Raw genomic sequence first — 14,019 nt, 5'->3', positions numbered from 1 at the left:
TATCAATTTTCCATCAGACAACAGAAATGTTGTGAGACCATTGAGGAGTTTGTTACAGCACTGTGAGGGTTGGCTATAAAGTGTTGTTTTGAACATTATCAGAAAGAGGACATTCGGGACAAGTTGATGATCAACAGGAGATCAATTGGTCCCCTCGTCTAATGGGAACTAGCCCACTCACACTGAAGTAGCTATTTCCCATTAGAGAAACGGCCCTCTGACCTGGAGAGGCAGAAAAGTCGGAGGGCCATTTCTCTAATGGGAAATAGCTGCTTCAGTGTGAGTGGGCTAGTTCCCATTAGCCGAGAGGACCTTTTTGCCTTTCCAGGTCGGAGGGCCCTTTCTCTAATGGGAAATAGCTGCTTCAGTGTGAGTGGGCTAGTTCCCATTAGCCGAGAGGACCTTTCTGCCTCTGCAGGTCGGAGGGCCGCTTCTCTAATGGGAAATAGCTGCTTCAGTGTGAGTGGCCTAGTTCCCATTAGACGAGAGGACCTTTCTGCCTCTGCAGGTCGGAGGGCCGCTTCTCTAATGGGAAATAGCTGCTTCAGTGTGAGTGGGCTAGTTCCCATTAGCCGAGAGGACCTTTCTGCCTTTCCAGGTCGGAGGGCCGTTTCTCTAATGGGAAATAGCTGCTTCAGTGTGAGTGGGCTAGTTCCCATTAGCCGAGAGGACCTTTCTGCCTTTCCAGGTCGGAGGGCCCTTTCTCTAATGGGAAATAGCTGCTTCAGTGTGAGTGGGCTAGTTCCCATTAGACGAGAGGACCTTTTTGCCTTTCCAGGTCGGAGGGCCGTTTCTCTAATGGGAAATAGCTGCTTCAGTCTGAGGGGGCTAGTTCCCATTAGACGAGAGGACCTTTCTGCCTCTGCAGGTCGGAGGGCCGCTTCTCTAATGGGAAATAGCTGCTTCAGTGTGAATGGGCTAGTTCCCATTAGACGAGAGGACCTTTTTGCCTTTCCAGGTCGGAGGGCCCTTTCTCTAATGGGAAATAGCTGCTTCAGTCTGAGTGGGCTAGTTCCCATTAGCCGAGAGGACCTTTCTGCCTCTGCAGGTCGGAGGGCCGCTTCTCTAATGGGAAATAGCTGCTTCAGTGTGAGTGGCCTAGTTCCCATTAGCCGAGAGGACCTTTCTGCCTTTCCAGGTCGGAGGGCCCTTTCTCTAATGGAAAATAGCTGCTTCAGTCTGAGTGGGTTAGTTCCCATTAGCCGAGAGGACCTTTCTGCCTCTGCAGGTCGGAGGGCCGCTTCTCTAATGGGAAATAGCTGCTTCAGTGTGAGTGGCCTAGTTCCCATTAGACGAGAGGACCTTTCTGCCTCTGCAGGTCGGAGGGCCGCTTCTCTAATGGGAAATAGCTGCTTCAGTGTGAGTGGGCTAGTTCCCATTAGCCGAGAGGACCTTTTTGCCTTTCCAGGTCGGAGGGCTCTTTCTCTAATGGGAAATAGCTGCTTCAGTGTGAGTGGGCTTGTTCCCATTAGACGAGAGGACCTTTCTGCCTTTCCAGGTCGGAGGGCCGTTTCTCTAATGGGAAATAGCTGCTTCAGTGTGAGTGGCCTAGTTCCCATTAGACGAGAGGACCTTTCTGCCTCTGCAGGTCGGAGGGCCGCTTCTCTAATGGGAAATAGCTGCTTCAGTGTGAGTGGGCTAGTTCCCATTAGCCGAGAGGACCTTTTTGCCTTTCCAGGTCGGAGGGCCGTTTCTCTAATGGGAAATAGCTGCTTCAGTGTGAGTGGGCTAGTTCCCATTAGCCGAGAGGACCTTTCTGCCTTTCCAGGTCGGAGGGCCGTTTCTCTAATGGGAAATAGCTGCTTCAGTGTGAGTGGGCTAGTTCCCATTAGCCGAGAGGACCTTTCTGCCTTTCCAGGTCGGAGGGCCCTTTCTCTAATGGGAAATAGCTGCTTCAGTCTGATTGGGCTAGTTCCCATTAGACGAGAGGACCTTTCTGCCTCTGCAGGTCGGAGGGCCGCTTCTCTAATGGGAAATAGCTGCTTCAGTGTGAGTGGGCTAGTTCCCATTAGCCGAGAGGACCTTTCTGCCTTTCCAGGTCGGAGGGCCGTTTCTCTAATGGGAAATAGCTGCTTCAGTGTGAGTGGGCTAGTTCCCATTAGACGAGAGGACCTTTTTGCCTTTCCAGGTCGGGGGGCCGTTTCTCTAATGGGAAATAGCTGCTTCAGTGTGAGTGGGCTAGTTCCCATTAGACGAGAGGACCTTTTTGCCTTTCCAGGTCGGAGGGCCGTTTCTCTAATGGGAAATAGCTGCTTCAGTGTGAATGGGCTAGTTCCCATTAGACGAGAGGACCTTTTTGCCTTTCCAGGTCGGAGGGCCCTTTCTCTAATGGGAAATAGCTGCTTCAGTCTGAGTGGGCTAGTTCCCATTAGACGAGAGGACCTTTCTGCCTCTGCAGGTCGGAGGGCCGCTTCTCTAATGGGAAATAGCTGCTTCAGTGTGAGTGGGCTAGTTCCCATTAGACAAGAGGACCTTTTTGCCTTTCCAGGTCGGAGGGCCCTTTCTCTAATGGGAAATAGCTGCTTCAGTCTGAGTGGGCTAGTTCCCATTAGACGAGAGGACCTTTCTGCCTCTGCAGGTCGGAGGGCCGCTTCTGTAATGGGGAAATAGCTGCTTCAGTGTGAATGGGCTAGTTCCCATTAGACGAGAGGACCTTTTTGCCTTTCCAGGTCGGAAGGCCCTTTCTCTAATGGGAAATAGCTGCTTCAGTCTGAGTGGGCTAGTTCCCATTAGACGAGAGGACCTTTCTGCCTCTGCAGGTCGGAGGGCCGCTTCTCTAATGGGAAATAGCTGCTTCAGTGTGAGTGGGCTCGTTCCCATTAGCCGAGAGGACCTTTCTGCCTTTCCAGGTCGGAGGGCCCTTTCTCTAATGGGAAATAGCTGCTTCAGTCTGAGTGGGCTAGTTCCCATTAGCCGAGAGGACCTTTCTGCCTCTGCAGGTCGGAGGGCCGCTTCTCTAATGGGAAATAGCTGCTTCAGTGTGAGTGGCCTAGTTCCCATTAGACGAGAGGACCTTTCTGCCTCTGCAGGTCGGAGGGCCGCTTCTCTAATGGGAAATAGCTGCTTCAGTGTGAGTGGGCTAGTTCCCATTAGCCGAGAGGACCTTTTTGCCTTTCCAGGTCGGAGGGCCCTTTCTCTAATGGGAAATAGCTGCTTCAGTGTGAGTGGGCTAGTTCCCACTATTATGCAGGACTTGGCCACTAGGGGCAAAAAGGGCCATTTTTCTAATGGGAACTAGCCTTCTCAGTGTGAGTAGGCTAGTTCCCATTATTATGCAGGACTTGGCCACTAGGGCCAAAAAGGGCCACTTCTCTAATGGGAAATAGCAGGACTTGGCCACTAGGGGCAAAAAGGGCCATTTCTCTAATGGGAACTAGCCTTGTCTGTGTGAGTGGGCTAGTTCCCATTATTATGCAGGACTTGGCCACTAGGGGAGCAAAAAGGGCCATTTGTCTAATGGGAACTAGCTTTCTCTGTGTGAGTGGGCTAGTTCCCATTATTATGCAGAACTTGGCCACTAGGGGCAAAAAGGGCCATTTCTCTAATGGGAACTAGCCTTCTCAGTGTGAGTAGGCTAGTTCGCATTAGTATGCAGGACTTGGCCACTAGGGGAGCAAAAAGGGCCATTTCTCTAATGGGAACTAGCCTTCTCAGTTTGAGTAGGCTAGTTCCCATTATTATGCAGGACTTGGCCACTAGGGGCAAAAGGGCCATTTCTCTAATGGGAACTAGCCTTCTCTGTGTGAGTGGGCTAGTTCCCATTATTATGCAGGACTTGGCCACTAGGGGAGCAAAAAGGGCCATTTGTCTAATGGGAACTAGCCTTCTCTTTGTGAGTGGGCTAGTTCCCATTATTATGCAGGACTTAGCCACTAGGGGGCAAAAAAGGGCCATTTCTCTAATGGGAACTAGCTCACTCACACTGAAGCAGCTATTTCCCATCTGAGAAATGGCCCTAACAACCGATGGTCCGTTTCTCGGATGGGAACTAGTATCAACCATCCTCCTTCCCCCGAAGGCTCTGTCCTGTCTCCCTTTTGTGCGCATGCTCTCTCCGGCATCTCTTGTGCGCATGCTCTGCTTAATTTCTCTTTTCAGCGCCTGCGGGGCCTAGCTTCTCTTTCGTGCGCATTGCGTCTCTGCTTATCCTTCCTCTTGTGCGCATGCTCTGCAGATTTTCCCGTTCTCGTCCATGCGCACCTTGCCTCTCTTGTGCGCATGCTCTGACTAACCTCTTTTGTGCGCGTGCTTGGCTCTATTTCTCGCTTTGCGCATGCTCTGATTACCCTGCCTCTTGTGCGCATGCTCTTCTGCGCTCCCTTTTTCTGCGCATGCCTGGCCTCGTCTCCCTTTTGTGCGCATGCTTGTCTCACCTCCCTAATGTGGGCATGCTTGTCTCACCTCCCTTTCCTGCGCGTGCGCTGCCATTTTTCTGCGCATGCTCCGCTGCTTCCTGCCTAGGCACAGCACGTGCTTTGATCAGTTCTGCTGCCTGGCAATGGCAGCCGGTAGCTTGGACACCTGCAGTCCCTCTACGAGGTTCTGAGGGGTGGGTAGGATCCTTTTTGTCAGCTCTTCGAAACGCCTACCCGCTATTCCGCGTTTACATCTCAAATGCTACCTTTTGTAATGTGAACAGCACACACTATGAAGGAATATTTCCTGCCTAATTCTATATAGGTGCATGAACATGGATATTCCACACTCTCTTGCATTGAGAATGGAGTATTCTTTTTAGGGCACATGTCAAATTGTCTCTGCTTTTCCTTCGTACACTTTCTGATAATCCTTTCGCATGTGTATGGGAAGGGGGGTGGTGTATGGCGGGCGGTGGAGGTGGGCAGCTCGCTCTTTGAATATTTCCATGTATACATCTGCTCTGGATGTCTTGTAAGTGCTTGTAGAACATTTTTATTGCGGATTAATTAATAATCTAATAATGTCTGCTTTTTTCCAGCCCTGAAAAAAGTATTGTTGTCATCTTATTCAGCAAACAGTAAGAAGCACAGACTGCACAAGGTAAATAACTGCAACAGTTTGTCTATGTCTCTCTGCACACACACTTCTCTTCTGAGGTAGCCTGTCTCCCACCCTGCAGTCCAGGACCCTTATTGTCCCATTCTCTCCTCTCTTCTCCATTCTCCACCCAACACACCAGTGATTCTTCCTGGAAGTAGTGTCCATGTCCCGTCGATCCCTGAACCAGATCCCTGCTCCGTTGGTTTGTGGAATAAGGCATCCCCTAGTGGGATCTGCGGATGGCCACTGGTTCAAAATCATTCCGGTTCATTCAGACTTTCATCCTTCTGAAAATCATAGCATAAGTATGACTGCGTTCTGAAAAAATGACCATGTATCTGCCTGCAGCACATATATAACCCAGTGGCGGTTCAAGTGCCCTCCTAAAATACACCTATGTTAATACCATCGTATGTGCCGTCCTCTTGGAATTAGTTGGCCATGTGTTTGGTTGGACCCCAAAGAATTGGCCCCCCCCAAAAGGTTTAGTCATTTATTTTGGTGAATTGTAAAGCATGCATAAGGATCCTAGATTCTGGATCGCAATGCTTTGCTGAAGCGCTTGGAGGAGTGGAGCTGCACAGGAGAATTGAATAGGCACTTTGGTACATGCAAGTAGAGTCAGGATTTGTCCTTCCACCTGGGGAGAATGGTTATTTATTTATTACATTTGTTGATAGCGGCAAAGACGCTGTGGTATCATGGCGCTAGAATTACATTGTTACAGGTTACAATATACTGTTACGATACATTGGTATGGGGGAACACAGACAATGTCAAGAGTGAAGGGAGGCAGTTCATACATTTTTGTTGAATAAGGCAGTTTTCAGTTTTTTTATGGAATGGGGGTTGGGCGGTTCTTATTGTAGTGAGGGGCGCAAGCAGTCCCAGGGGGCAGTGACAGGGAAGATTGCTGTGCCAGCTCTTTTCCTGTTGAATCAGGCAGTGGTCAATGATAGGGTGGAGGAGGAGCGTAGATGGTGTGGTTTGATATTTAAGGTAAGGCCGGTGTGTGATGGAGAGGATTTTGAAATCGATGTATGCCTTGATGGGTAGCCAGTGGGCCTCTCGTCTGGATTGCAAAATGTGGTCTGAGCGTTTTAGGACCCAAACCGCCCAGAGTGTTTTGTTCTGCAGCAGTTTTGGAGCTTAGTTAGGTTTTTGGCTGAGGTTCCGGTTAGGATGGCATTGCAGTAGTCTACTTGCTCCCAATGGTGGCTCTGGCTAGAGTAAGGCAGTTTTCAGGGGAGAGGTATTTCCTGTTGGAGTTAATGAGTTTAGTTGAGTAGGTTACAGAGGAGGCAAGGGCGTTGACGTGTTTATGCATGGATAGCTCAGCATCAAGGTAAACACCAAGAGTTTTTACATGCTTGGAGACAGGAATTAAATTGTCATCAATAGAAAAGGAGGACAAGGAGGGGTCAAGGAGCTTAAGGTGGTGAGAGGAGCCGACAGTGAGGAGTGGTGTTTTGTCATCATGTAGGCAGAGATGGAGGTTTGCCATCCAGGCCTGAATAATGCTATAGACACGGTTGATATTGGCTGAGTCAAGGCTGTGATTGCCTGAGAGTTTGAGGAGGACTTGAGTGTAATCACCGAAGTTTGTGTAAGGGATGTTCAGATCGTCTAGGTGGTCGAATGGGGGCGTGGTATACATATTGTATAGAGTGGGCGACAGACAGGATCTTTGGGTTACGCCATATGAGACAGGGATGGGGTCTGCAGCAGCAGAGTCACTGAAGATTCTGGAGGAGCGTTCACTCAGGAAGGACTTGATCAAACTGGCAGCATCAGGGGTGAGGCTGAGGAGGGAGCTGGGGTGATGGCATAGGAGGTTGTGGTCTACCAAGTCGTAGGCGGCAGAGAGATCGAGAAGAAGGAGAGTGAGGATCTCGCACGTATCCCGTATGTTGTCCAGTTGAATTTTAAGATCAATGAGGGGAGTCTCCGTACTGTGTCTGGGTCTGAAGCTGGATTGGCGTGTTCCGAGTAGATTGTTGGATTCCAGATGGGAATGCAGTTGGAGGTATGCAGGGCAGTCAAGGATTTTGAGGAGATAGGGCACGGTTGTGATGGCCCGGTAGTTAGTGCGGATGGAGGGATCCAGTGAGGGCTTTTTGATGAGTGGGGTGACCCAGGCCTCTTTGATGGGAATTGCGCAGGAGGCGAAGGAGTAATTGAACTGGTAGGTGCAAGGGCTTCAGCGCACATCTTGACACGTGGCCCGCCATAGGCTGGCTAGATGGTCCAGTTTCGATGATGAGTGAGTGTTGTATTTTGTGTCTAGGTCTGGAAGGGTGAGCGTTCTGGAAGGGAATTTAGAGCATGAGGAAGAGTTTATAGGAAGTGGGGTATGGAGTTTGGAAGTATGACATTCCTGCATTCTCCATGTAGCTGCTAACTCATGAGTGGTCATGGCATAGGGTGCATGAAAGGGAAGCCCCTTTGTCTGATGTGTTCATGCACGGTAGGCTTGTGAAGAATTACCTGTCAAGGACAATGGCATGCCAATTTGACTCCTTTCGTGAACAAATAACAAGTCTGGTGATAGGAATATTAAATGGCCATGTCAGCATTTGTATTTGTTATTGATGCACTTCCTGTCTCCGATTACGGTAAATAATGACACACTTGCAGTCATTTCAGAGGCTAAGACCGACTACTGGCTATCGTCTATTCCTCTGTGCATTTCCAAAGAAGAGGCATTTTGAAGCACTTTCCAGCTTATTGCCCTTTTAGCAAAGTTTCACTATGTGGCTCCATCAACTGCGCCTAGGTCTGAGTGAAGTCATCACGGCTCACGCACTCTAGATATTGCTGCTAACAGGAGCATGACTCAATGATTCTGCGGGTATAGCTCTGCATGACATGTGTGTGGTGGTATAGAATGAGGAGTCTGACCAAACAGAGATGTGGTTCCATCAAATGCGTTTAGGTCTGTGTGAAGTCATCATAGCTTGCGCCCTGCAGATGCTGCTGCCAACAGGAGCATGACTCAATGATGCTGTGGGTATAGCTCTGCATGACATGTGTGGTAGTATAGAATGAGGAGTCTGACCAAACAGAGATGTGGTCCATGAAATGTAACTAGGTCTGTGTGAAGTCATCATGGCTTGCGCCCTGCAGATGCTGCTGCCAACAGGAGCATGACTCAATGATACTGTGGGTATAGCTCTGCGTGATATGTGTGGTAGTATAGAATGAGGAGTCTGACCAAACAGAGATGTGGTCCATGAAATGTAACTAGGTCTGTGTGAAGTCAGCACAGCTCGCGCCCTGCAGATAGTGCTGCTAACAGGAGCGGGAATCAATGATACTGCGGGTATAGCTCTGCATGACGTGCTATGAGAGGTATTTAAAATCCTAAGATGTGGCCATCCGGGGAGGAAGGGCGAGGGGTGATGAGGCAAATATTACTAGTTATGAGTGTGTCAAGTGGGGATGAGAAAGTTTGCAGTCAAGTGTCTAAAAGCAGACTGAATAATAGTACCAGCTTCATTAATGTGGAATCCATCTGCCTGAGGTAGGGTGCACTATAAAAAAAAAGATAAAAACAGGATATACTCCTTATTGTTTATGCACATATTATGATAATAACGAAACTGTGCATATTGCCCATCACAGTTTCTATTCAAATGAGGGGGCCTGGACATATTTTGCTGCACAAGGCAAATCCTAGAATGGAATCTACTATTGGAATGAGTGACAGCCGGTTACAGGCTGAGGCGCTGACGGGATAATGTTGTTAAATTATATTTCTGTAAATATAATGCACAGCTGCCCCATACCCACAAAACTGCACCTTCAAAATGGAAGCACGTAGAAGGGCAGAAATGCTCATTTTGACAACACAATTCCAGTGTCGTTCAGCAACACAGCCTCACATCAGCCCTGTCTCTCCTTTCTCACTCAGTGCCTAAAGGGGAACTGTCCTCGGACTCTCAAGTAGAGGTGTCTCACTTACCGTAGGCGAAGAGATTTTATATAATTTATTCAGCCTCCCCTGCAGGCACCACCCAGATCTGTGAGTACAGACCAATCGAAGGCTTTTTCGCTTATCTAATCTGGTGGTGGTGCCCTGAGGGCAGTTAGGCTCAATGCCTGAGGGGTGGGAGCAGAGTGGCTTCTTCTGTTACCATGAATACATTTCCCAGGGTCCCACTCTGCCTGGATCTGTCGGGAAGGAGTTGCAATGGTGCAGCTGTTTAGAGCCACTCACACCCTGGCTCTAGATCAGGCAGAGCACATGCTAATTATGAGGACTACATGAATGTGCCTAAATGTCATGGGGGCATATATTTATGTATGACCACTTTGGTAGGTGGAAGTAGGGTTCCCTTCTCAGTGCAAACTTTCACAGCTCTGTCCTGCATTTCTGTACACTGCAAAGACTTGTTACCCCCTTGATTCTTATAACTTGCTTGTGTACAGGTTTAGAATAGAGAGGCTACTGCCAGTATAAGCCAGTATAGAACCCATGTCTGACCTGTCTGGATAGTGCTCCCTCAAAGCCTTCCAAACATGTGCTCAATAATTGTTGAAGGGCGCTCCATCATGTATATTAGAGCTTAATTTTACCTCGGAGTATCTGGCCTGCAGCAATATTTTGTCACTTCTCTCCCCGAACAGTACTGCCAACAATCATTTTCTATCTCCTATGGCCAATGGTATTCCTGCTGTCTCATTCTCAAAAACTTAAATCCACTTGCTCGCCCCGCCATCACCCAAGGTAAACTGTAAACTAGATTATCCCTGCCCATTGTCTACCACCGTATGTAATGAACATCGCCCCTTGCTTTCTATAAAAGGGGCATTTGTGTTTATTTCCGCATTGTGTTCTTTTTGCAACCGCTTTTCTCCTCCCCTGATGGCTGTTAGCGCTGTCTTCCCAGTCCGATATGGTGTGCCCTTTGTCTGCCGTGTCAGTTTCACTATGGTTTGGGTCCCGTCCCCACTTGTCGATTTTAAATTTGATGAGTCCTTAAACACGCTGTCAAGTTTTTGCTGCTTATTGTGTGTTGCTTTCTTGTCTTGATAGTCTCATTTAGGATTTGTATACCCCGCAGCTGGTTTTAATAAGGTGTATATTGTATAGAGTGGTGGTGCACTTCCATGCTCTTCCTCCTCTTTCCCTTTCTCCGTTTCTTTCTCTTTGTCTTCGTATCATTTCCAAAGCGCCAGAATGCCCTATCTCTTTTTGAGTTTAGCTTCATTATGTGTGGCATAATACAGTTGTCCACTGTGTCCTGCACCATCTCAATATTTTATGGCAGTATTGGGACAACTTCCTACACATATGGTTAAATGCGGCATCCATCCAGTAGGACATCATTGCCTCTGCCTTATTTATTTCTTATTAAAATATTCTTCTCTCCTACAATCGTCCTCCCCTTTACGAAACAAAAACGTATAAAAAATGTAACTCTTTCTTAAAACAACCCCACTCACTCAATGTTTAAAGTTACCACTTTGCTCGATCACCCTATTTTCGTCCATTCTGGCCTTCTCCACAGGCCCCACCCTTTCACATCTCTCACTCACCACTTAAACCCAATGGTCTTCTCCATAGGCTCCATAGGCTCACCTTGTTAAATGGTATTAGTATAGAAGTGGCGTTTTCTACCGGCCCGCCACCTTAACACAGCCATTTATTAGTGAGTTAGAAAAAGATGTTAATCTTCTCCCTTGCTTAACTGTATCAACAACTCGCGCTACGTGGATTTGCACTATTTACACATTCATTTGGCTCTGGCTCTTCCACCCCTTCCACAGCCACATAAAACGAACAATACGAACATGTTTCGCAACACTTGAAACAAACTGCTGCTACTAAGAAACATGTGCGCGCATATACCCAAATAAACTCTTCCCCAAGGAAAAAGCAATGTTGCAACTATACCATTTGCCTGCTCTGCGCGTCACTCTAGCAAGGTCTGCCACTTACTACGCAACCCTCTGCTGTAGCGCAGATGTGCCACCATCTACCTGCTCCCTATCGTAACAGCAGACCTAATATCTAATACTAGCATGGCCAATCACCCTCTTCACCACTAATGTGGGAGCTTCCTATACACCAGAGTCCCTCCCACCGCTGGCACTTTCATGCATGGATACATTTGCGTATCTTTTTATGAGATTCTCCATCGAAGTCTCCCTTTAAAGGCCTGTTCTTTCGGTCTGAGTGAAGGCAGCAGCGGACCTGGTTTACCTTTAGGAAGTGCCCTCCTCAGACCTCTCTGGTGCTCTTAATACCGGCCAACGGATGCTTCCACGCACTCCTCCGGGAGCACGGAAGCAATTCTTCACGCCTCGGTTGAATGGCATAGATATCTCACTGGGGCCTCCAAAGATGTGTCAGGGGTCGTCTCGTAGAACTCACCATAAATTACAAAAGTAGTCAAAAAGGAGTGTATGCCGGTGCAAGCAGTAATGCAATTTTATTCAGGGCGCCAGATGCAGCTGGGACAGCAAATTCAAACAGAACGCGGAACACAACTGCATGAAAAGGCGCTGTGAAAGGACCGCCCCTCGAAATTAAAACTCTTATAGAAAGCTAAATAATTAGCAACATCTCCACACACTGGAATGATTGTTCCTTGCATTTTCTACTCCTATAGAACTCCTTACATTTTGATTGATTATTGGGTCTTTGAACCTTCCCACACCACCCTCAATTACAATAATGTGACATCACAATCCACCCCCAATTCCCACAGCACAAAATTATATGATTGTGTTTCAATCAGCAGAACTTTATTATTCTGCCCTGGTCAGCTCTTCCTGACCCTCATGGGAACGGCTACCCATCATGACACCCGTCAGAGCCTTAACCCATGGACATGCTGTTAAATAATTGCTGCATAATGCGAACATTCTAACCCTCTTCCCAGGGAAAATGGTCTGCAGGCGATTTGAAACTGCTGTGTGTCTTGCCGGCTTCACTAGAAAATCACATTTCATAAATGATTTTGAATTATAAAATGGTCATTTATTCCTCTTTCACTGGAAGACCCTGTACGCTCTAATTAGTTGACTTCTGTGTACTTCTCCTCACGCTTGGCCAGGGATCGCATGCTCTTTACTAATGAACCGGCTGCAGTGGCTTGTGTCACAAACAAAATGCACGTTTAAAGAAGAAGCAGGCTTTTTGGGCCTATTTACTGTGCTTCATTCTACCACTAAGTTTGAGTTTGATTATACTTACCTGTGCCCCAAGATTTATGGATTCGTTTTTATTATGCTTGTAATTCCCTCATAGGTCTGTCATAAGGGGCTGTTTTTTTAGTTCTATCTTTCCTTTCCTTCCGAGCAGGCGCAGGGCGGCTTGACAGGCAATCCTAGGTCCTTTCCTCTAGCGCTTTTCCTAGTCCAGGCACGTAAATGTGTGTGGAGAGCTCTGAGTCCCCCCAGGCTCCTGAGGCTCCCAAAAAAGCACTTTAAGAGCCGAGTTGACGACTGCCTGCCCACCCTGTCTACCTGACTGCTTGTGGGGGCCGGTGGTGGCTCCAGAGGTGAGAGAGGGAGAGGTGGCAGCAAGAAAAGACTCCTCAAAGGCTCTACAAAGGCTATGCTAGCCCGGCCCGACATGGTCTAACCCGGCTCTGTCTTGTAACCAGCGGAACTCCCATGGTGAGTACATTCCGTACCCCGCGGATGGGGTGTTGGTTCTGACAAACCTGGGCGAGAGACTGTGCAGAGGCTGCTCAGTGTGTGGCTATGAGCTACCCAACACTATGTGTGCTGCTGAGAACTAATCACATCACGGGCATGTGTGGCAGGAGTGTGGACACAAGAAGTCACGTCCATAGCCTGTCACAGCCTGGGTGAGTGAATTGGGTTGGCCGCTGCTCCCTAACTATCGGCTAAATAGGTAACATTTTTGACTGTGGATTCACTTCTCAGATACTTTTTACTGGCAACGCTTTATTACGGACTGACCCTTTGTTAAACCACGGCAAAGAGCGCAAGCACGTGGGTGTTCAGACCGCTTAAGCTACAGATCTATGTTTTCAAATACAAGAGGTTGCCCAGTGCCGCTTTTGCTCTTTACTGCCTATTACCCAACGCCCTTTATTTTACTCCTGTGTAGCCCCCTACTTCCTCCCTGTGATCTTAGATGGCCACAAGAAAAACTAGATAGTGCCTGAGAAGCAAGTTGGCGCTTAGGGGGAAGAGGGGTCACAGTCCACCACTACAAGCACGGGGAAAAATTGGACCACCATGTGCAAAGGAGGGAAAAAGGACATGATAGGGATGGGAACCTAACCTAAAATTAAAGACTACTTCTCCAAAGTACTGGCCACCCCTGCAGCATCCAAAGATTCTTTGACTGTCCAGTCCCCAGTCGCTGGTCCACAAAGGGTCCCTATTGACGCAGTGACCCAGCCTCCTTCACAATAGACAACAATGGTTCCCTTTTAAACCTTTGTGAACATTTTCGAAGGAAATCATTAGGTTTAGAGGTCCTGGCGCAAGCACTCACTCAAGCCACTAACCTGTCTGAAACCCCTGACCTGGATACTTTTGGAAGTACTCTTAGCAGTGTTAATGATGACTCAGATGTTGGCTCATTTACATCAGCTAGTGTGGTGCGGGACACTGGTAAGTACAAGGACGAAGTTCTTCAGACCATACAGTCCATGGAAGCCAAACTGGAATCCTTAATGCTATTAGTCACAAAGCTGGCCGATAATCACACACAACCTCGCTCTTAGAAATAATCATGCAGTGGGTCATTGTTAGTGAAGAATCACTACAGAAACAGAGCTTGGCACCTACTAAAATGGGTAGCCAAGCCCCGGCTAGAACCACAGCGTTGGTTAAACCAACTACTAAAGCAAGCTGTCTTTTGTAAAATCTGGGGGGCCCAAACTACGTCATCTTGATGCAACGACAAATAGTGGCAAAGACACAGTTAATATTGTGGCCCGTCCTGCTGCCACGCCCTTGAAGCATTATGCACAGAAATGTCTGTTAAATAGCCCACCAGACCTGATTCAC

General features: G+C 48.1%; 1 protein-coding gene across 2 annotated transcripts in view; it reads left to right on the top strand.

The window, feature by feature from the left end:
• The first annotated feature begins 4,392 nt into the window (after positions 1-4,392).
• LOC138570259 (zinc finger protein 268-like) overlaps positions 4,393-14,019 on the top strand; it is a 68,384-nt gene continuing 58,757 nt past the window's right edge. Inside the window, exons 1-2 of one of the 2 annotated variants that reach the window (XM_069649023.1) lie at positions 4,393-4,549; positions 4,958-5,019. The gene's annotated coding sequence lies outside the window, so the exon portion shown is untranslated. The remainder of the gene's footprint in view (positions 4,550-4,957; positions 5,020-14,019) is intronic. The other variant, XM_069649022.1, reaches the window with a different exon arrangement.

Source organism: Ambystoma mexicanum, chromosome 2q (genome assembly GCF_040938575.1).
Source record: "Ambystoma mexicanum isolate Mex_15411 chromosome 2q, UKY_AmexF1_1, whole genome shotgun sequence".
Lineage (NCBI taxonomy): Eukaryota > Metazoa > Chordata > Amphibia > Caudata > Ambystomatidae > Ambystoma > Ambystoma mexicanum.
The sequence above is the reverse complement of the archived record's forward strand: the minus strand, read 5'-3'. Positions and strand labels throughout refer to the sequence as shown.